This window comes from Cervus canadensis, chromosome 11, assembly GCF_019320065.1.
Source record: "Cervus canadensis isolate Bull #8, Minnesota chromosome 11, ASM1932006v1, whole genome shotgun sequence".
In the NCBI taxonomy this organism is placed as follows: Eukaryota; Metazoa; Chordata; class Mammalia; order Artiodactyla; family Cervidae; genus Cervus; species Cervus canadensis.
Genome location: NC_057396.1, coordinates 23,351,584 through 23,373,784, shown reverse-complemented (window position 1 = coordinate 23,373,784; position 22,201 = coordinate 23,351,584). Strand labels below are relative to the sequence as shown.

At 48.0% G+C, this 22,201-nt stretch overlaps 1 long non-coding RNA gene across 1 annotated transcript; it reads left to right on the top strand.

The window, feature by feature from the left end:
* Positions 1 to 20,295: 20,295 nt before the first annotated feature.
* Positions 20,296 to 21,294, top strand: LOC122449824. Its single transcript, XR_006272033.1, has 3 exons — positions 20,296 to 20,410; positions 20,769 to 20,863; positions 21,244 to 21,294. It is a non-coding gene; the product is annotated as an uncharacterized LOC122449824 (long non-coding RNA).
* The last annotated feature ends 907 nt before the right edge of the window (positions 21,295 to 22,201 follow it).

The following is a 22,201-nucleotide window of genomic DNA, read 5'->3' as shown; positions in this document are numbered from 1 at the left end:
GTGCACCTGATTAATCAGTTATTCTCAAGTCAGGATATCAAATTTCTCAACGCTGCTTCGTGGAAGAAAGTATCGTGTGCTCTGGGTGTGCGCCTTGTGTGTGCATGTCTGTGTGCACATTGCTATGAGTTGTGTGCAGTGTAAGTGGTGACAGATGACAGCAGCTGGCCAAGGGGCCAATGGAACTAATGCTGCAGGACTCTTGATAGCAGATAATTCTAGAATAACAGAATAGCAGAATTGCCAGAGACCCGAGTAGAACTTTTAGCAGTGACAGAGATGTTCCATATCTATACTGTCTGATACACTAGTCAGTGGCCACATCTTACTATTAAGCATTTGAAAAGACTTGAGTGACTGAGCACCTGAATTTTGTATTTAATATCAATTCATTTCAATTCAAATAGCCACATGTTGCCAGTGGCTACCATATTGGTCAGTGCAGTTGTAGATCACCTAATCAAATTCTCTCTTGGTCCAGCAGAGGAAACTGAGGACCAGAGAAGTAGCCCTTGGACGTCACCCAAGCTCATGCAATGGCCTTCACAGGCAGTGCGTTAAAACTCCATTCTGGGACTTCCCTGGCAATGGTTAAGACTCCACCCTTCCAATGCAGGAGCGTGGGTTCCATCCCTGGTTGGGGAACTAAGATCCCACATGCCTAGTGCTATGGCAAGAAAAAAAAAAAAAAGACTCCATCCTGTACAGATTTCTGGGTACATAAACAGAATGCCTGTCAGGGGGCTTCACTCCTGGGAACATTGATAGAGTCTCTTTGCAAGACCTAAGGACCAAGACCTAAGGACCACTGCCAAAAAGATTCTCTTCAGTTCCCCGGATAAATCTGCCAGAGAACAGGGCAAGATTTTGGGTAGAACTGGCAAGAACCCAGTGATTGCTTCTGCCTGGTCTCCATTACCACCAGTGCCCCAGCAGGTAGGGCCCATCTGGTTCTTCATATCTAGGTAATGTGAGGTCTTCCTAGACTCTCAACCCACAGCTAAATTCTTGTCACTGGCGTGAACAGAGAAGCTGAGATTGGAGATGGTGGCAGAAGTTAATTGGGATTAGATGCGCATGTTCCATGGTTAGCAAAAGCGCAGATGGTCCAAAGCCACTTCTTAAGCCAGATCATCTTCTAACTACTCTCCTCGCCTCCCTCTCTGCTTCCTCCTAGCCCTACCTCCAGTGATCCGCCTCCCCAGGTGCTCTGAGAGGTATCGATTGGGCTGTTTCTCCTCCTTGCAAGTTATGACTCAATATCAGTTAAACCTTTTCCATAATAAATAAGGTCATCGCAGGAGGAACAGAGAAAAAAGGGACTTCAGGCCTCACTCTGACACACCCATCAACCCCTTCTTACCTTCCCTCGCGTCTCCTCTGCTGTCTGCTTCACTCTTCAAGCTGCCAGTGGAAGAGACAAAGTCAGAGGACCCACAAATCACTACTTATAGTCAGGACACAAAGGATGTCTGCTGTCAAAACACATTTCAGACTCCCAGATTGGCAGCGACCGCAAATCAGGGAAAAGCATTGGCTACAAATCCCCAGAGAATTCTCCCAGCTTTCCCCAAGGCCCCTCACTGTTGGGGCAATTGAATTCCAAGCCTCAAATGAACTCTGATTCTCACTCTGGGAGCCAGTTCACTTCTTAGGAAAGACCAGTTCCAAATTTGTTGTTTCTTTCATATAAGTGAGGGATCAAGAGGGCTTCCCCAGTGGCTCAGTGGTAAAGATTCCACCTTCACTGCAGAAGACTCAGCTAGACTCACCTTCCATCCCTGCATCAGGGAGATCCCCTGGAGGAAGGTATGGCTCCTACTCCAGTATTCTTGCCTGGAGAATCCCATGGACAGAGGAACCTGGCGGGCTATGGTCCACAGGGTTGCAAAGAGTCAGACATGACAAGCAACTTAGCATGCACACAAGGGATCAAGAAGGACAGAAAGTTAAGCAATTTCCATCTGTGATCCAAACTGTTCCTTCCAAGTCTGAGCAGGTCCCCTAGCAGCTACACCCTGGGGTGTGGTCACATTATCCTTAGACCTAACTCCAATTCGGGAGTTCAGGACTCTCCAAGCAGAACCGAGGCAGCCTCGCTGTGGACACAGCAGTCTTCCTGGAAAGGAAGGACCCTGCCTGTCAGAGCCCTGTTAGCAGAAACGGACAAGAATGGAAGAGACAACCTGCTGACCTTCTGGAGCACAAGGCAAGAGAGGCGCGTGCACCGCAAGAAGGTAGCGTGTGGCGAGGCAGGCTATGAGGTCATCGGCCAGGGAAGGGCCAGGGACAGACAGAGCCCAGAACCTTGCACACTGGCCTTCTCACTCCGTAAAAGAAAGAAATTCTCTTTTTAAAAGAACTGACAGAGAGGTTTTACAACTCCCAATCAGCAATTCCTTTTATCTCTGTCTTAAGGAACTCCTTTCTGAGAGCAGGGTATCTGCTAAAGGAACCAGCCAGTGCCCCTCTCTTGCCGGAGCCCAGCACTCCTGCCTTTTTTCAATTCATTTCAATAAAGTCATGGGGCAACTGCTCTGGGCTTTCTTCTTCTTCACTGCAACCAAGGACCTCTTCCCTTGCTAGAACAATGTCTCTTTCTTTTTTAATAGGATTCCGGGCTTCCCTGGTGGCTCAGATGCTCAGATGCATCTACCTGTGATGCAGGAGACCCAGGTTCAACCCCTGGGTCAGGAAGATTCCCTGGAGGAGGGCATGGAAACCTACTCCAGTATTTTTGCCTGGAGAATTCCATGGACAGAGGAGGAGGCTACAGTCCATGGGGTCACATACAACTTAGTAACTAACATACACACACAATAGGATTCCACTTCTGGAGAAAAATGGCTCTGGAGAGTGAAGTGGGAGTGGGGCTGTGGATGGGGAAGCAAAGGGAAGAGCAGAAATGGAAGCAAAGAAGAGGAGTAATGGACACCATGTCTTAACTGGTGTTCAGATTCTTGCCTGAATCAGTTTTGTCCCCAGCATTAGCCTATCTCTGAGGGTTCTTCTGCCTTGGGTGACCTTGAGCATCCCTGAAGGTGAAGGCTAAGCTCTGGAAGACCTGGATGGCCTCCCCCAGCTCACTTGCATGTCCTCAGTCAACCGGTGATGACACCAGGCTCCAGACCAGCTCCAGGTGGGTATGCTTGCCACACATCTCTTGTTTTGCTTTCAAAGCCAAACAAACACACTGTTATTTTAAACTGCATGCCTACACAGTGCTCCTAGGAGCATCTTGGCAGGAAGACTGGCAGAGACGAAGATTTCAGCCTGACAGCCAGAGAGACCCACATCTTGCCCCTGACCCTGAATGAACATGTTTCTTTTCCTGCCTGGAATTGTCTTCCCATTACCATGCTTTGCTGGCAATTAGCAATCCCTGACCAACATGCAAGAACTTTATTAGGACTGATAACATCTTCCATCATCCCAGGCTTTCTGCCCAAGATCACCATATGCCTCATAGGCAAGATCCTCTTCTGCCCCTCTCCTCTGGGTGGGGCAGGTATGAATGGAGTTGCTCCTCTCCCAAATGGAAGATGTTGCAACCAGGGCTCAGAGCTTAGGGAAAATGCTGCCAGTGAGAGAATAAATCCAAGTGGAGTCTTGACATCCTCATCTTTGAGCTTTTCTCACACCTACTGACTGCAGCAAATCCATCAACTAGTATTTAATGAGCACCTATTACAAATGAATGAGGCATCACCAGAGACTCACAGATGTCTAAGATGAGACACCCCTTCTCACTTAAAGAAATTTACACTTTTTTTTGAGGAGATATAACCAGGGCACACTGGTGGCTGCTGCAGCTGTTAAGTAGCTTCAGTCCTGTCCGACTCTGTGCGACCCCATAGACGGCAGCCCACCAGGCTCCTCCATCCATGGGATTTTCCAGGCGAGAGTACTGGAGTGGGGTGCCATTGCCTTCTCCGACACTGGTGGCTACTCAGGTACACACTGGGGGATCCATTCACATGGAGCACAGCAGAGCTGTTCTGGGGGTGATGCCCATGCCCATGACCCCCTGACAGTGTTACAACAGGAGAAGCCACCAAGAGCCGTAAGAATAGGAGGGGGTGACTGTGGGGTGAAGAGATGGGAAACTTTCACCAAAGCTATGGGGCTTGAGTGTAGCTTAGAAGGTTGATTTGGGATGATTTGGTGTAGTTGGTAGGAGATGGGTGCAGAAGATATTGCAGTGAGTAAAATCCCCTAAGACAGGAGATCTGGTCAGAAAAACCCAGAAAGAGTTCAAGAGCCACTGAAAAGAACCATTTGGCTGGAAAGAAGAGCTTAGGCAAAATCTGTTTGCAAATGTAAACTGAGGGCCAAATACCGCTAGAGAGCCCCAGGCTGAACTCTGTCCTATTGGAAACCCACTTCCTAGTAATGACAAAGGGACCTTGGGTTTGAGTTACCGGATGAGGCTCAGATGGGAATTAGTGGCAGATCCCCCCAGGTGGCTGCCCACCCATGGGCCACAGGGCTCTGTTCAGCCTCCGCCTTGCCTGGAGCTTCATGCCCAGCATCTAAGGATGGCAGGAGCAAGCTTTCCCGTTCACCACATTTCCACACTTCCAGTAGAGCCCTGCCTCTTCTTCCTGCCCGCAGCCCAGCAGCTCCCTGGCATCTGCACCCTCCCTGCCTCCCTCGCCTCCCAGTGGAGGTAGAGGCCAGCCCTCTCTGTTTCAGATCCCACTCAAAACACTGATTTTGAGTGAGGGATCTGTTGCTCTGATTACGCTTTCTCACCCTCGAATTGTCAATTTCCCTTCCCTACTCAAACTTTCCCATCACTATTCAAATATGCTCTAGAATCGCCCATTTTTAAATCAAATCCTTCATTGACACTACATCCACCTCTATTGTCCTATCTCTGTATTTACTCCCTTCACAGCCAAACTGCCCCCAAAGGCTCAGATCCAGATGCTTCTCCCATTGTCTCACTTCACCCTCCCTCCCACTGTGTCCTCCACACTCCCTCCCACACACCACACAACACACATGCCTCAGAAACTGCTTTTGCTAGGACTACCAGTGACCTTCTGCCACCTCATGCGAAGAGTTGACTCATTGGAAAAGACCCTGATGCTGGGAGGGGTTGGGGGCAGGAGGAGAAGGGGACGACGGAGGATGAGATGGCTGGATGGCAACACCGACTCGATGGACATGAGTTTGAGTAAACTCCGGGAGTTGGTGATGGACAGGGAGACCTGGCGTGCTGCGATTCATGGGGTCGCAAAGAGTCGGACACGACTGAGCAACTGAACTGAACTGAACCAGTGACTTGCAAGCTGCAAGCTTCAGTCATGTCCGACTCCTTGCAACCCCATGGACTGTTGCCCGCCAGGCTCCTGTGTCCATGGGATTCTCCAGGCAAGGATATCAAGCAGATTGCTGCGCTCTCCTCCAGAGAATCTTCCCAACCCAGGGGTCAAACCCCCGTCTCTTATGTCTCCTGCACTGGCAGGCAGGTTCTTTACCACCAGTGCCACTAGTGACCCCCGGGTGGGTAAACCCCATGCAGTTTCTGGCACCTGCATCCTCTTGACTCTGCAATAGCATCTAACCCATGAATCCCTCCCTCCTTCAAGAAACACTCTGCTTTCAGTTCCTGTGATGTCATATTCATTCCCCTGGATTTCCTCCTAATGCTATTGCTTTTTGCAGCCTTCCTTTTCTTGAACAAACATGACTTCCTATTATTTACACAATTCCAAACACTTTATATTTTAACTTCTTTAATCCTCCCAACAATACTATGAGATGGATAGTTTTTCCCCTTTTTTCTAGATGAGAAAACCAAGATACACAGAGAAACTTTCCCCTAGCTTACTTAGCTAGTATTGCAAAAGACAAGGTTTGAATAGACAGTTAGGACCTGATTTGTGTTATTGGTCTCTACATCATGCTGTCTCTTTAACTGATGATATTAATAAGGACAGGTAGAATAGGCTACAACAATAAACCACCTCAAGATTTCAGTAGCTTAAAGGAACAAGGGTTTATTTCCATCTCATGGTATTTATCCAAGACATCTGTGAAGGATCTGCTCCACGCAGGCATAGGGAGCAGGTGATAAAAGTTCCGCCATCTTATAACTGCAGGAAGGAAAGGAAAAGACTGGGGAATCGTATTTGGGGCTTCCTCCATAATTTCTACGCATATTGCCTTGAATAGAATCAGTCACAGGGTCCCACTTAACTGTGAGGGGATGGGAAATATTGGGGAGCAAATGGCATATTTACTGAGATAACTCTACTTGCAATCATAAACTTTAAATGTTGGAGTTTCTCCAGCTTCAGTCTTAGGGCCTAATCTTTCTTCACTCTACTCATCTGTTCCCATGGCTTTGGTTACCTCCATACTGAGACTTCCCAAATGGATGTTTCAGCCCAGACCCCAGCCTCATTTCTGAGCTGCAAACTTATCTATCTGCTTACTTGACATTGTTTAAAACTGTACCTCAAAATCTTCTTCAAAAAGAGGAAATGCAGATGGCCAACTAATCATTAAGGAAATACAAATTAATCACAATGAAATATCACCTCACACCTGTCAGAATGGCTATCATCAAAAAGACTACAAATAACACATGTTGTCAAGGATGTGGAGAAAAGAGAACTCTCCTGCACTGTTGGTGGGAATGTAAATTGGTGCAGCCACTATGGAAAATGGTATGGAGATTTCTCAAAAAACTAAAAATAGAAGTACCATATGACCCAGCAATTCCATTTCTGGATATATATACCAAAAAAACCCCACAACACAAATTCAAAATGTGTTCACATTTGTTCACACACCCCATTGTTCACAGTAGTGTAATTTACAACAGCCAAGGTATGGAAGCAACCAAAATGTCCATTAATGGATGAATGGATAAAGAAGATATGGTGTGTATATATATGTATATGATATATATATGTATGTATATATTCTACTATATATATATATGTTGCTACAAGTATCAAAATTTCATTCTTTTTATGGCTGAGTAGTATTGTACTGTATATATATACATACTGTATATATATACACACATATATTGTATATATACTATACTGTATATATATTTTCTACATATATACATATATACATACTGCATATATATACACACGTATATATATACAGTACAACACTACTCAGCCATTAAAAGAGGGAAATTTTGCCACTTGTAGCAACATAGATGGACTTGCAGGGCATTATATGAAGTGAAATAAGTCAGCAGAGAAAGACAAACACTGTATGGCAGCACTTACATGTGGTATCTAAAAAATAAAACAAATTAGTGAGTAAAACAAAAAAGAAGCAGAATCACAGATACAGAGAGCAAACTAGTGATTACCAGCGGGGAGAGGGGAGGGGGAGGGGCAAAATCAGGGTAGAGGACTTTAAAAAGGGGTTATTATGGGATTATACGAAATCATGTGTATATGAAGCCCTGTAGAATTTAAAGACTCTTTCATTCAACAGAAAAAATGTTTTAAAATTTTATTTTATTGAAATGTAGTTGATGTACAAAATTGTATGAATTTTTGCTCTACAGCAAAGTGATTCAGTTTTATATACATGTACATATATATACACATACATTCTTAAGAAAAAATATACTGAAAAAATTAAAAAATATATTTTTAAAGCTTCTTCAATTTAATATACTCAAAACAAACCCCCTGGAGCTCTTCCCCCACCACGATATCTCTCCTCCTCCAACCTGTCTCATTTCATCCATGTTGTCACTTCTGTCAGGAATCAGAAATTACTCCTGCTCCCTCCCTTGCTTCCCATATCCAACCTATGGTCAAGTCTGGATGAGTCTGTTTCCAAGATAATGTTAAATCTACTCGGTTATCACCAATGCTGTCACTTTTCTCTAAGCCACTGTCATCTCTTGCCTAGACTTCTACCATAGCCTCCTTTCTGTTCTCATTATTCCCTTCCTTATCTTCTTCCGGAACATCTTTACAAAGGCCCATTCGGACATGCCACTCCGTTTCCTCCATGAAGACGCCCATGGAGCTCCGGGTGTGTACAACGCCCCCTGCAGTCCAGCCCTTGCCAACCTCCCCGGCAGCACCCTGCTCACGCACCACTTCCCAGCCCCACAGGTCTTCTCGGAGGTCCCGGACTGCGCCACACTCTTACCAGATGCAGGCCTTCCGACGTGATGTTCCCATTACTTAGAATGTTCTTTTCACACTCTTTCTTACACATGGGTCCAAGCCTAAATGTCACCTCCCAAGGGACCTTCCATGAAACCCCTCAATGTAATTGAGGTCCTCCTGTGGTATTATCTTATCACACTCTGCTATTTTGTTTTGTAGCACTTCCAACAGTTTGTAAATATACATCTCCTTTGACTTTTGTTTAATATCTCACTCCCACAGAACCATAAGCTCTACGACAGCCATGGAGGAGTACACCACCACTCACCATTGTATCTCCTGCACACAGCATCTGGCCTTTAATACATCAACTGTGGATAATCGTTAAATGAACAATCCAATGAAAAAATAACCACTTTCCCCAGAATATAACATCAAGATCAGCAGATGCAGTCTGCAGCAAACTGGCTTACCATCTCCCTATCCCCTCATTCCTATTTGATGTGGTTATGACCAACTAACAATGATCTTTTGCTTCTGAATTCTCAGAAGAACTTGCAAATCTTGACCACCTAGAATGGGCTGCCTGAGCCTGGCTCCCAGGGGAGTTTGGGTAGCATCTCTAAGATTGACCTGCTCTGGGCCACAGACAGATAGCAGGGTTGCAGTCTTTTTATTAATTTTTTAATTGATTAATAAGCGAATTCAGTCAAATATGTAAAGGCTTTCACAAGCTGACCCATTCTGCTTTCCAACTCCACTGCTCCTATAAATAGTTGCTACAAATGTAGTGACTTAGAACAACACAAATTGATTGTCTTATAGAGAAACATTGGGCTTCCCTGGTAGCTCAGATGGTTAAGAATCCATCTGCAATGCGAGACCCTGGTTCAATTCCTGGCTCAGGAAGATCCCCTGGGTAAGGGATAGGCTACCCACTCCAGTATTCTTGGGCTTCTCTGGTGGTTCAAACAGTAAAGAGTCCACCTGCAATGAGGGAGGAGGGCATGGCAACCCACTCCAGTATTCCTGCCTGGAAAATCCCCATGGACATAGGATCATAAAGAGTCAGACACAACTGAGTGACTAAGCACAGCACAGAGTTTCCAGAGTTCAGAAGTCCAAAATGGATCTTACCGGGCTAAAATCAAGATGTTGGCAGGGCCACATTCCCTTCTGGAGGCTCAAGGGAAGACTCTATCTCCTTGCCTTTTCCAGCTGTTAGAGGCCACTCGCATATTTTGTGTCAAGCCCCATTCTTCCATCAAAGCCAGGACGATGTGATGATGTGGTCATGTCAAAGCCTGGTGGTCGAGTCCTTCTCATACTGCCTTCTCTCTGCTTCTCTCTCTTCTGTCTCCTCTTTCCACTTATAGGTACCCTTGTGATTCCATTGGGTCCAGCTAGACAAGCCAGGATAATCTCCCACCCCAAGGTCAATCGATTAGCAGCCTTAACTCCATCTGCAACCCCTTAGCCACATAACCCAGTTTATCCATAGGTTCTAGGGACTAGCACACTGATACCCTTGGCGAACAACTATTCTGCCTACCATCAATCTCACTTCTCTCTACCTCTTATTCCGACCTCAACATTTAAAAAACATTTTTTTATTGGACTACAGTTGTTTTACAATGTTGGGTTAGTTTCCACTGTATAGCAAAGTAAATCAGTTATATTTATACATGGAATCCCCCTTTTTTTTATTTCCTTCCCATCTAGGTCACTACAGAGCACAGAATAGGGTCCTCGCTATATTTTAACCACAAAGAATTCGAGACTTGGAGCCATTGTTCTGAAGAGCCAGGGTTTCAGGAATGAGGATCTACAGAAAACCACACAAATTATCTCTGAAGATTTCTCTAATATCCTCTGCTTCTTTTACCTCTTCCTACTGTGGGTCATCATCTCCCACTTCAAATTTTCTCACCTGAAAATAAGGAGAAAGATGCCTGCTTCTCTGGGTCATGTGAGGATTAAATGCATTAACATTTATACACTACCTAGGAAGTCAGGACAGTGAATTAAAAAAAAAAAAAAAGCTTATGTTCTGACTTCAGAAGTCTGGGTTACAATTTTGCTTTCCAACACTTAAGACTTACATGACCCCAACAGAGTATTTAATCTCTGTAAATTCCCTTGAAACCTCTATTTCCTTAATTGTAAAGACAGGGTATCAATAATACCTATCTTAGAGGGTGCAGTGAGGATCAAATGAGATAAATTATGCAAAGTGTTTTGGCATATAGTAATTGCTCTATAAGATTGGGTATTATGATTATTACACCAGAATCCCTAATAAATTGTAGCTGTTCTTTGTTGTGATGGCACTTTATTTCATTCCTTTATCTAACAAACTCTCAAATCTCAGCTTAAGTATTACATCTTCAGGAAAGCCTTCTCTGTCTCTCCCAGCCAGAGGTAGTTAGTTATTTCCCTGTGTATTCCTACAACACCCAGCCCACGTGTCTATTACAGCATCAGTATACTAGATTGATTTAGTGTCTGTGTACACCCCACTCCACCACCACCACAAGTGCTGGAGGCTGAGCTACTTGAAAGTAGATTCCAGGCCCCATTCATCGGCATATACGCGGTGCCCACTTCAGGCCCTCGGCAATATTGGTGGTCCAGTGGCTAAGACTCTGTGCTCCCCATGCAGGGGGTCCAGGTTAGATCTCTGGTCAGGGAACTAGAATCCACATGCCACAGCTAAAAATGTCCCACATGCTCCAACTAAAGATCCCTCATGCCACAACAAAGGTCTAAGATCCCACATGCTGCAACCAAGACCTAGCATGGCCAAATAATAGATAAACACATACAAATATTAAAAAGGGATGTCTATTGACTGAACAAACAAAATTCTAGGTTACTGATTAGAAATTGCCATAACATAAAATGCTTGCTAATCTATGTGTCTAAACATACATGTGTGTGTGTGTTAGGTCGCTTCAGTCACGTCCAACTCTTTGTGACCCCATGGACTATAGCCCACCAGGCTCCTCTGTCATGGGATTTTCCAGGCAAGAATACTGGAGTGGGTTGCCATGCCCTCCTCCGGAGGATCTTCCTGACCCAGGGTTGGAACCCAATATTCCTTCGTCTCCTGAATTGGCAGGCGGGTTCTCTACCACTAGGGCCACTTGGGAAGCCCCTAAACATACCTAATATCACTCTATTCATATTCCAGTAGGTGAGGTGCACACTTCGTTCCCCGGGAGCAGCATTCCTTGGCATGTGAACAGAACTGGACCCCCGAGGGAACTGCAGCCAGAAAGGAGGGTTCCTGCCTGTCTGGCCCCACTCTGAGAGGAACCCTCCGGGGCACAGCGTCCCTGACCATCGCTCCTACCTGCAGCTTTGGGGCTTCCCTGCTTCAGCAACTATGCCCTGCAGAAAAAGTCTGCCCCAGGCAGAACAGGGCTGAAAATCATATTTTCACGGGATGTCAAACCTCCTCTCCTACCTTAAATGAAAGGTATTATTTTTGAGAAGAGAATGTCACACTCTACCACCAAAATTCTGCTTCCTCGGCAGAAACCCTGGCAGTTTCTCTGCACGGCTGGCAGCTCTCCACCCAAGGCCAATGCTGGGAAATTCACCAGGCCCAACGCAAATCACGGGAGCACAACTCCTCTGTGATTCAAACAAGGGAAAGCAGAGTCAAAAGGCCTTATTCCCTTTGCAGAAACGGGGCAGGAACAGGAGGTACGGTCCAGCCACTCCACCCCAGGACCCAGCGCAGGTCCTAACTCTTCTTGGGAAATTCACCCATCACTTTGCCAAATAAATAAATTATCCCCAGCTCAGCAACCTCTGGGCCTTTCCTGTAATAGATGATATCCTTTCAGCTTCATCTTTGGTATCTATAAAAATATACCCTTCGTAGCTGCCAACAAGCTATCAGTCCCTCATCTCTAAGCAATTCATTCTAGAGACTGAGGCCTCCTTCTGATTCACCCACACTGAACCTGCCCTGGAATAAAAGGCTTTGTATGGAGCTGGGAGGGTGGAAAAGGTGTCAGGCAGCGAGTGGATTCGAAGAAATGGGAAACTGCCTCTACTTTTTAATGAGTGAGAAGGTGCTTGGGAGAACAGGACAGAAGCAGCCTTCTGTCCCCTTGAGCTTCCTGTTGTGTCAACTTCTGTGTGTGTGGCCTGGGGGCTGATCAGGCTCCAAGTCCCCTGGAGTCCCAGCAGCCCTGGCTGCTCACCTAGCCGCCAGCCCTAAGTACGGATGTGTGGCCATGGTGGTTACCTTTTCCCAGATCTGGGGGATTTGGGCCCTACTTAGCCTCTGCAGCCACTCCCAGAGGCCCCTGCGTCCTGACAGAGATGTGAGTCGGCTCTGGGCAAAACCCAGATGATGAGCTGAGGCGTTCGGTGTCTTCTGGGGCTCTGCGGGGGGCTCAGGTGCTGACCTGCTCCATGCTGGCATCCTCTGTGTCACCGGTCCAACTACTCTGAGACCAGGAGGCCAGATGTTTTGCCGAGATGGATTCAGGGGCACAAGTGGTGACCTGTGCGTGGCCTGCGGGCTCTCGCGACGAGGCATCCGCATCAAGATGCTCCCCCTGGCAGGTACCTGGGCGCACCACATTCTCACTGGGCACTTTCCAAGGGACCCATCTCTCAGAGACCACAAGTGCCTCCCTTACCAAGGACTCTCCACTCAGAACTCTCCAGCCTGCTCCTCGAGCTCCTCACTCCACTGCGTGATGGGGCTGTATGCAAACATTTGCTTTGATTTGTAAAATGATCCATATAATTAGGGAAAAGAGTTAAATAAAGGGACTGATTTCAGAGAGCAGGCTCTTAATGACACTAATACCTGACAAAAGGGGTCATTATGATGGGCTAATGGGCCTTGCCTGGCGTTCAGTTCTCTCAGGACACAATCCAACACACTCAATTATCTGCTAATCAGGGCCATTTTGTCAGAGGTTATTGCCCTGAAGTATCAATTATAGGAACATTATTAATACTTTATGGAGAAACCACTTGCATGAAAGTGTTAAACTCATGGGGCGAGCCCTTCACCCCTCCCCTCCCCACTAGGACCCACCATCCGCCATCTCTTTTCACCCCCATTGAATTCTCCAACTGGGGAATCCCATTTCCATGACCCACTGGGTCTACTGGGAAGGAGCCAGGGCCACAGTGATGTTCCAAATCCTGTCACCTGTGACCAGACTAGCACTCCCAATTCTTAATGCCACCAGCTGGCAACAAGTGGCTTAACCTGAAGCCAAGCCATCGCTGTCTCGGGATGAGGGAGGGAAGCTGAGGGTCGTCGGGCTGCAGGAACAAGATGGCTATGAGTGCGTGTATGTGTCTGTGTGTACACACCTTTCTCTTTGTCTTTGTGTCTGTCTCTCTCTCTTTATCCATCTCCCTCTCTCTGTCTCTGTTTCTGTGTGTGTGTCTTTCTATCTTCCTCTCTCTCTCTTCCTCCTTCCCTCCATCCTCCTCCTCCTTCTCTCACTCTCTCTCTCCAATGTTGTCCTTTCAAAGAAACAAAAAATAGACACAGGGACTCTCATTTCAAAATACTGCCTGTTCATGATGCTGTCTTTTCTGTTCCCTAGAACCCACTTCTTCTCCATGCTGGACACAGATTTCTCACCATTGTGGAGGCGCCATCAACACAGAAACTGGAGGGATGACTCTTCAAAAACAGTGTGATGTAGAGGACCAAACATGAAAAGGGCTTAAGAGAAAGCTCAATGAGAATTCCAACCCCACAACTGGCAGTGGGATCTCAGGCGAGTCGCCGAACCTCTCGGAGCCATGGTTCTCAAATCTCCCAGGATACAGCATAGCTTAGAATGCCAGCTGGACCACTTACTAATTGTGCAAACTTGAGAAAGTTATTCCACCTCTCTGAACCTCAGCTTTTCGCACATAGGATAGAAATAGTTCTGTCCATATGCTGAAGCTATGATGAAGGTTAGATGAGAATGTGCACAGAAGCACTGGCCCAGCACCTGATGCATCCCATCCACAGGGAGCAGCGTACTCAATCTGCAGTGGAGCCCTGGGTCTGAAATACTTGCTCCGAAATACACAATGAATGTAAATGATCAATGGCAGTAAGGTCTCTCAGCTCCTACACCTGTGAATAAGTACATAACTGCCAGGAGCGGAAGGGTTAAGGGCTTTCCCCACCTAGAACAGAAAGCAGAAGTAACCCCTGGAAACCCCTTCCAGGGATCTGGCATCGCGGGGTGGTGCCCAGACAGCCCAGGAGGAGTTGGCTTTCAGGAATGGGTGAGAATCTCCACTGTCATCACCCAGCAAGCCTAGACCTGCCCCTCACAATCAGGCACCTCACCAGCAGAAAGGCGATTCGACCCCACATGGAAATCTCCTATAATCTGGCTCATAGGCCGAGTTTAGTCTCATGAGAAAAAAAGGAAGGGAGGGAGAATTTGCTAGAAATTTGTTAGAATTTCCTAAAAGGGAAGGGAGAATTTGCTTTGGTATTTAGTGGTCTCTCCATCACTGTCAACCCTATTCTGTGGTTTAGAAAAGAGACGTAGAAACATGGCGTGTTCATGCGTTCACAGATAGTTGTTGAGGACTTGGCCTGAGTCAAGCAGTATGATCACATGGGAATGGGGAAGGCCAACTCAGGAACAGATCAATTCTGGAGTATAGTTAATGTGCTAATATAAGTATCCATCTACGCATGTTTAAAGCTTCCTGTAACTCCTGATCAACCTAAAGGACTATGAGTTCGTCCATTTGGGGAGGCAAAGGCCAAGAACAGGAATGCAACACCCAAGAGTTGGAAGAACTGTCCAAAATTTTTCATCATCCCCAGTTCAACTGGGTACAGACATCAAAGAATGAACGTCATTCATCACTGTGAGGTTCGGGGTCAAAAATGTCAACCTGAACATAGCTTAAAGTGCAGAAACAAGTCTGCCACCTCTTTCCTGGAGACCGAGAGCCGTCAAGGTGTTTGGCTGACTTTGGGAGAAGCCCATCCACTGAAGGGAGATGGCCAACACTACATTCAGCATCCACTGCATGTGACCAGAAAGGAGGAATGGATGCTTACAGACAAAAGACCTCCACATCATGTTTGGGGCAGCCCGACCTGGTGAGCCGTGTTGGTTGAAGGCCTGAAGGTGCTGAGAACCAGTCCTTCCACTCCTTGATCACGGGGTATAAATGTGCTGTTCGGTGGGCCTGGGTAATTAGCGTTTGTGGCAAGCAGTTATAGGGTTAAGTGCTACCAGGGGTTTGAGCTGGGCTGACAGAGCCTGAGCCGCAGAGTGGGGTGGTTGCCTAGCAACAACACCTGTAGCACATTAAGCAGCCAGTCAGCTTTGTCAACTTCTAGCAGGGGCTTTGTAGAGCGGAAGGTGGGGGTGGAGGAAGGATCAGGGGGCACAGAAGTGGAAAGCTGGACAGTGGCTCACAAGACGGAAAAGGCTGCAGAATCGAGAGTCCCGCCAACAAGGCTTTATGCCTCTTTTCTTCAAGCAGATTCAGGTAGGCAGCTCGGGTGGGAGTCCAGAGTAGGTGTCAGTATGGCTCTTCTATCTTCCTAAGACCCTCACATGAAGCACCAAGTGAAGCTGGAACCCTCTTCCTCGACCCAAGCTCTCAAAAAAGGCATCTTGGGATTTGCTAATTTGGGGAGGGTCTGGGAGAATGAGGAGGGGGAGGCATTCTGTGGTTTCGGTTTCAGATCCGGGAGGACTGGGGGCTCTTTCTGCTGACTCATCTTGGAGGAAGGACCACAGAGAAGAAGCGAAAACTCTGAGGGTAAAATCTTTCTCACCACCTTCCTTTCACACCTTCCCATGCATCTCTCTGGACCCCATCTCAACACACATGAGATACGGCTGAAAAAAAGAAATGATTTGGGGAAGCGCAGAGAACTTAATAATATTGTTGCTGCTGTCTTTATAGAATTCATGGTCTAGCTAGCCCCTTGATTTTTCTCACAATTTCTAAGCTGCCTGAGAGAGGGGGTGCAGAGAGTCGTGTATTTGAGGGGAGGGGCCTATTCTTTTGTAGCCCTGACAACCAGAAGACTTGGAGCCAACCCCACCATCACTTGTAAGCCATGTAGCTTTTGGCCAATACCCGCCCTGAGGCTCAATTTTCTCATCTGTAAAGTGGGGGGTAATTACAGCTGTCCTACTTACCTTATGGGAATCAAAGAACGCCACCTCCTCCTCCTCATCATTCTCCCAGACCCTCCCCAAATTAGCAAATCCCAAAGGCAGTTTAAGTAGAAGCACGTCACAAACACTCTAAGTTCTCCTACATGCATAAAGCATTTGTAATGCAAAGATGCCCATGTATCTGCTTTTTTGGTCTGACCTGAGCTATTTGCTGTTTGGTCCAAAGCAGACAAGAGAGGGGCAGCCACGTGGTGGTTGCTGGGTAACTCGGTGGCAGAAGGGCTCTGAGAGAAGGCCTATTCAACTATTCTGCTCTAGGTTCACTGGTTTGAACCCAGCCCTAGCCCAACCACTATGGTAATCATTGGGTTTGGAATTCAGAGAGTCTGACTTTCAGAAGCCATTTGGCTTATCTACTACCCACTGAATTTTCACCATACACTCATGCATGAGGTTATGAGAGAGTCTGGAGAACCTGGTTCATGGGCCCAAATGTGCATCTAACCCTCCCTCCCCTCCGCAGATCAAGCTTCTCCTTCTCGATTATTGTAAAAGGTGGTCCAGTGACTTCCCAGGTGGCTCAGTGATAAAGGATCCACCTGCAATGCAGGAGACATGGGTTTGATCCCTGGGCTGGGAAGATTCCCTGGAGAAGGAAACAGCACCCCACTCCAGTATTCCTGCCTAGAAAATCCCATGGACGGAGGAGCCCAGTGGGGTACAATCCATGGGGTCCCAGAGTCGGACACGACGGAGCATGCACGCGCCGTGACTAGGGGCGCATGTGTGTTCCCTTGGATATCCACATCAGCATGCCAGCCACAACTGCCGCTGCCTGAGGGTCCCCCTCCCACCTTGATCCTCCCTTCACATCTGAAAAAGCAGGCAAGTCTCCCTTTCCGCACATCAGTTAAGAGAGATCCTCCCCAACCCTTGAAGTCACACCACATCTGATTAGGAAAAGGAGACTGTGCGCAGAAACCAGCAGCGTGAAGGCCCACCCAGGCCAACATAGCTACTTACCGGCCCAGGAGGGACCAGACCCCTGCGTGGCTCTGTGGGCTTTTTGCCTGAGTGGCTGTGGGGTCTGCGGATGCCCCGCCACCCCCAGGGTGACAGTGTGACTGAGATGCTCACTCCACGGCTTCTCCGATCCCCGTGTTGTGCCGTTATTTTCATGCTCTGGGTTATATTTAACTCAAGTCATAATATTTGGAGGTGGGGGGGATGGTACGGTTGGAAGCCTGCTGTTTCACCAAGAAAGGCATTTGAATATTCTCGGTTCCAGAGAATTCGAAGGGCTCCAGGAAGAGAGTGAGGCGGCTGCCCCAGATTTGTCTGACACATCGCGGTCACGTGGACTCCATTAGCGGATGACTGAGGCAGTGAGCAGGCAGCCTAAAGGAATGTTGTAGAAACGATGAAGAGGAGTCAGTGAGTGATGTCAGCAGGAGGCTGATGCCTCTGGGGGTCCCAGGGCACTCGCCCCACACATCCCCACAGGGAGGGAATCTCTTAATTGGCAATAGCGCCCGCCTTGTCAACCACCCCACCTCTTACAGCTGATGTCAGTCTGAGGGGGAGGCAGAATCAAGTCCCAGGTGACGTGAGCAGCACGCTCAGCTCATCAGCCACAGAGGCTCTCATTCCCGATGCCTCTGATAAGAAAAGGAAACATGCAGAGGGAACCCATCCTCATCCTGGGGGGTCAGGGTTTCCCCCCAAAGAAGCCCCAGCAAGGCTGCGTGTGTGTGTGCTCAGTCACTTGTCGTGTCCAACTCTGTGTGACCCTATTGTCTTAGCCCATCAGGCTCCTATGTCCATGGGATTCTCCAGGCAAGAATCCTGGAGTGGAGGTTGCCATCCTCCAGGGGATCTTCCCGACCCAGGGATCGAACCTGCATCTCTTACGTCTCCTGCATTGGCTGGCGGGTTCTTTACTACTGGTGCCACCACCACAAGGCAAAATCCAGGGCAGTCCAAAAACTGTAGACATACAGCTTCCTTCCAAGACAAAGATATTCCTGAAGACCTAGATTCACCTGTTTCCAGATTGTATGGACACCCTGGAGGTACTTTTAAATTCTGAATCTCTAAGTATATTTTCCAAAAGTTCTTTGTGTCTTACATTATACAACACATTTCTCTGGGAGACTCCAACTTTGGGTTTTGGGGGTTTTTTTGGCATCACTTCCCTGAGCCAGGAAGGGCAGTTTGGGCGGAATCCCAAATGCACGGAGGTGGCGTCTCCAAGTAGATGGAGAGTGAGGACAGGCAGGCCCGCCACGTGTTTCTTATTATGGTGTCTAGACACAGGCGGGTCTCAAGGCTGCAGGAGACCAGAGGTGTCAAACACTTTCCAGAGCACCAAACACTTTCCAGTCTGAGCAGACTCCAATCCCCTCACCAGCGAGGGCAGCTGGCAGGAGACCCGCAGAGTATTCCATGAAGACAGGTCCTACTCACGCCTCTAAGGGTCTTGCCAGGCGGAGGAGTCCAGTAGTCAGTGACTCAGGGGGTGGAAATTAAGGAGGCCCTTACAGTCAGGGGATACCCCTGTCCCCTGACCACCATCTCCACTCCAGTTGGAACTAAAGCACTAAAACCAGCCTCTGCTTCACATTCATGGGAACTGACATATGGTATAATTTTTTTTTAAATCTTCTGAGTTCCCTAGGCAGCTTTGACGTGAATATTAATACTAACATAATTTCATGATGATTAGAGAACACAATTAGGGGCTATTAATAATGACACAAATAATGACATTTAAGGCCTCATTTTTAATTTGAGTAATATTCTGTCTGGTGGTATTTAAACAGTCCTGTCTAGCACAATTATGGCAGTGCCAGGGTGCAGTCACTGCTCACAGAATCCGTCAGGCCCACCTCACCCACCCACCCACCTGTGTGGCAGAGGGGATGGATGGGGGGGGCGCTGCCCTAGACCTCAGAGGTTCCAGCTGCGGCCCCTCAAGACAGAGGGCCTTGTGAGTGGATTGCAACACAAGAGTCCAACTCGAGAAAGAGGGCTGGCAGCTGGAGAGGAGCCCACGAGAAGCGGTCGCTTGCATCCTGAAACACCACTCTCCTCCTGAGAGCTGGAGGGACCAGTATAGGTGTCCACATTTCCATATCAGTCCTAGCTGTGCTGCAGAAAGTAGCTCCCGTTTCCTCCCAGAAACCTCTCCAACCCATCTTCCGTCACGTTGCCTTACTCCTGTCTCCGCACCCAGTACATCTGACTGTAATTATCTGTTTCTCATCCCCCTCCCCAGCCTCTGCTCACCTATTGAAGGGCTGGAATGTCTATTTGCTTTTGCCTTGTCTCTTTGCCCTCAGTCCCCGGGCACACAGTAGGCTGTCTGGGAATATTTGTTGAATGACTTAATGACCAAATGACAGTGTTCTGCCTTCCATCCATTGGGCACATGTCGGAAGCTGAAACCCCATACCTGCAGGTGCTCTAAACTGCATTGTGTGGGCATTTCTAATTAATGGTAAACATGTGGAAGATGATTGGGTTGGTCGAGGGTTTGCACAGAGGGGAAATGTCTGTGAAATCTAAAACTTCGGGCAGAAGCCAGGGATGGTTAGGATTTAACCCAAAGTCCTTGACCTTGGTTAAATGGCATTGGGAAAAAAAAAAAAAACATACTCTAATTTCATGATGTATTTTGGTGTTATAGACTTGATTCTATATGACGAAAATTGATACATAAGCCTGGGCTAAAAGCTGGATTTTTCTCCCAGTTCAGGATTCTGTAGCAGAAAGGAGGAACCAAAATAACAAACTTCCTGTTAAGTGAGACTCTTCAGTGAAAAGTAGGAAGAAGAGGGGGAGGAGGAGGAAGGGAAAAGGGAGAGGATGACGAAGAGGTGGGGGGTGGGGCGGGGAAGGAAAGAAAATCAGTGAGCATTTATCCCGGGCCAGCATTTCAGGCATTTGACACCCACTCTCTTCTTTGATCCTCACAGTAATCCTACGAGATATAGATTATTATTATTATTTTCATTTCACGGATGGTGGAACTGTAGTTTAAAGAAGTTAAATCAACGTGCCAGGTCCCGCAGCAGAGGGTGCTGATCCCAGCCGCAAACCCATGTCAGTCCGACTCCAGAAGGCAGATGGTCACCACCCACTGAACTCGGACAGGTGACTGAGGGGGAGGACAGGTGGGGTGCTGAGCCTCAGCAGAGGGACGGGAGAGGAGGCAGCTCCTCGATGCCCCTCCCACCTGAGGCTCCTGCAGGGTCTGCAGAGGGACAAAGGAAATCCACTGGCCCAGGGCCAGAGCAGGCAGCCCTAGGGCCAAAGAGGGCAGGAGCCTGGACTCCTGGATGGGTGGCCCCCCGACACGTCCGAGGACAGAGCTGGGGGGCGGCCGGCTCCAGCACAGGCCGATGGGGCTTTGGCCGAGGCCAGTGAGGCCACAGAGGCCGGGGCAGGGTGTGCAAACAGCAAGGGAAGTTAAGTGGAACCTTTCTGGGTAATTGACTCTGTCTGCCCATAGGACCCCCTGCCAAGCCAGGCAGGCCCGGACCTGATATGCTGCAGCCTGTCTGGAGTCTGTTCTGCGAGGCGGAGAGCCTGGCTGACAGCAGGCTGGTAATTTTGTTATAAGACTCCCCCCTTCCGTTTGCAAGCCTCCTTTTGTCTGAATTCCTGTGCCCACAGGCAGGATGGGACTGAATGGTGGATGGAGGGCTCAGGGGTGAGGGGTCCAGGCTGAGGCCCCACACCCACCAGAGGCCCTCCAGCCTCCTTCAGCATCCTTTCCAGGTTGAGCTGGAAGCAGCAAGACAGGCGTGGGGGATTCAGAAGGGCACTGGGTTCCCATCAAGGGCTTCTTGCAGCAGCAGGAAGCCCTCGAAAGCCCCCAGAGCTGGTCACTCATCAGTGTCCTCCTCCTGGGGTTGAACACTTATTTTCTGCTGCTACTTACCACCATCCCCCAAATCCTTCCTTCTTCCTCCTGGTCTGCACAGCCTGGGCATTCTGCCCACCCAACCCTCAGACTCAGTCTCCCAAGGCAACAGCAGGAAACATGGTCTGCTTAACAAGTGATCCTGGGATCACCATGCCTGACCATTTGGAGAAGTAGCTGGAGAGGTTCAGGTGAGGGGCTCGGGAAGGGCCCAGAGGAGACGGGAACACCCGAATCAAAGGTGGCATGGAGGCAGAGCTTCGTAGGACCCAGGTGGGGGACAAAGGGGCAGAGCAGCCATGTGAAATAAGGCAGGGGCAGGGCTACCCACCCCCCACTCCAGCTCCTCTATTGGCTCTGGGGTTGCTTTTCACTCTAGGTTTATATGGGTTTAAATCAACATTCTCATCTTCCTCTGCTCACCTGTAGCTTCTCCCGGTGCCTGAGGTCTAGAACTGACACTGCCGTTCCCGCTGAGAGACTCCTGATGCGCCCCTGCAGCCAATCGGAAGCTGAGTAACACTGATTCCCCTTCCCCACGTCTCCCTACACTCCATGGGTACCAGTCAAGGAGAAGCCCTTAGACCATCTTGCCCAGACTGTCACAAAGACCCCCTTGCTCACCTCTGGGATTTCTATCTCTCCCCCACTTCACCCCCTTCTATCTATACCATTATCAGAATTAAATTCACAAAGGGTAAAGTTATTATATGTTCACCATTTACAAAGAGCTGACTATGTGCCAGGCATTATTCTAAGCACTCCACAGACATGATTTATTTGATCATTACAATAACTTCATGGAGGTAAGTACTGTTTATCATTCTTTTTTTACAGATGAAGGAACTGAAACACAGAGATATTAAATAACCTGCCCAAAGGTGCATAGCTAAGCAACAATACGGCCAGGAATCAAAATCTCCACTCTTTCTCCTAAGAGTAGCAATGGTCACATTACACTCCTTTTTTACTCAGCAAACTTTCAGGGTTTTCTCACTCTCTATCCCACCCCAAATCCA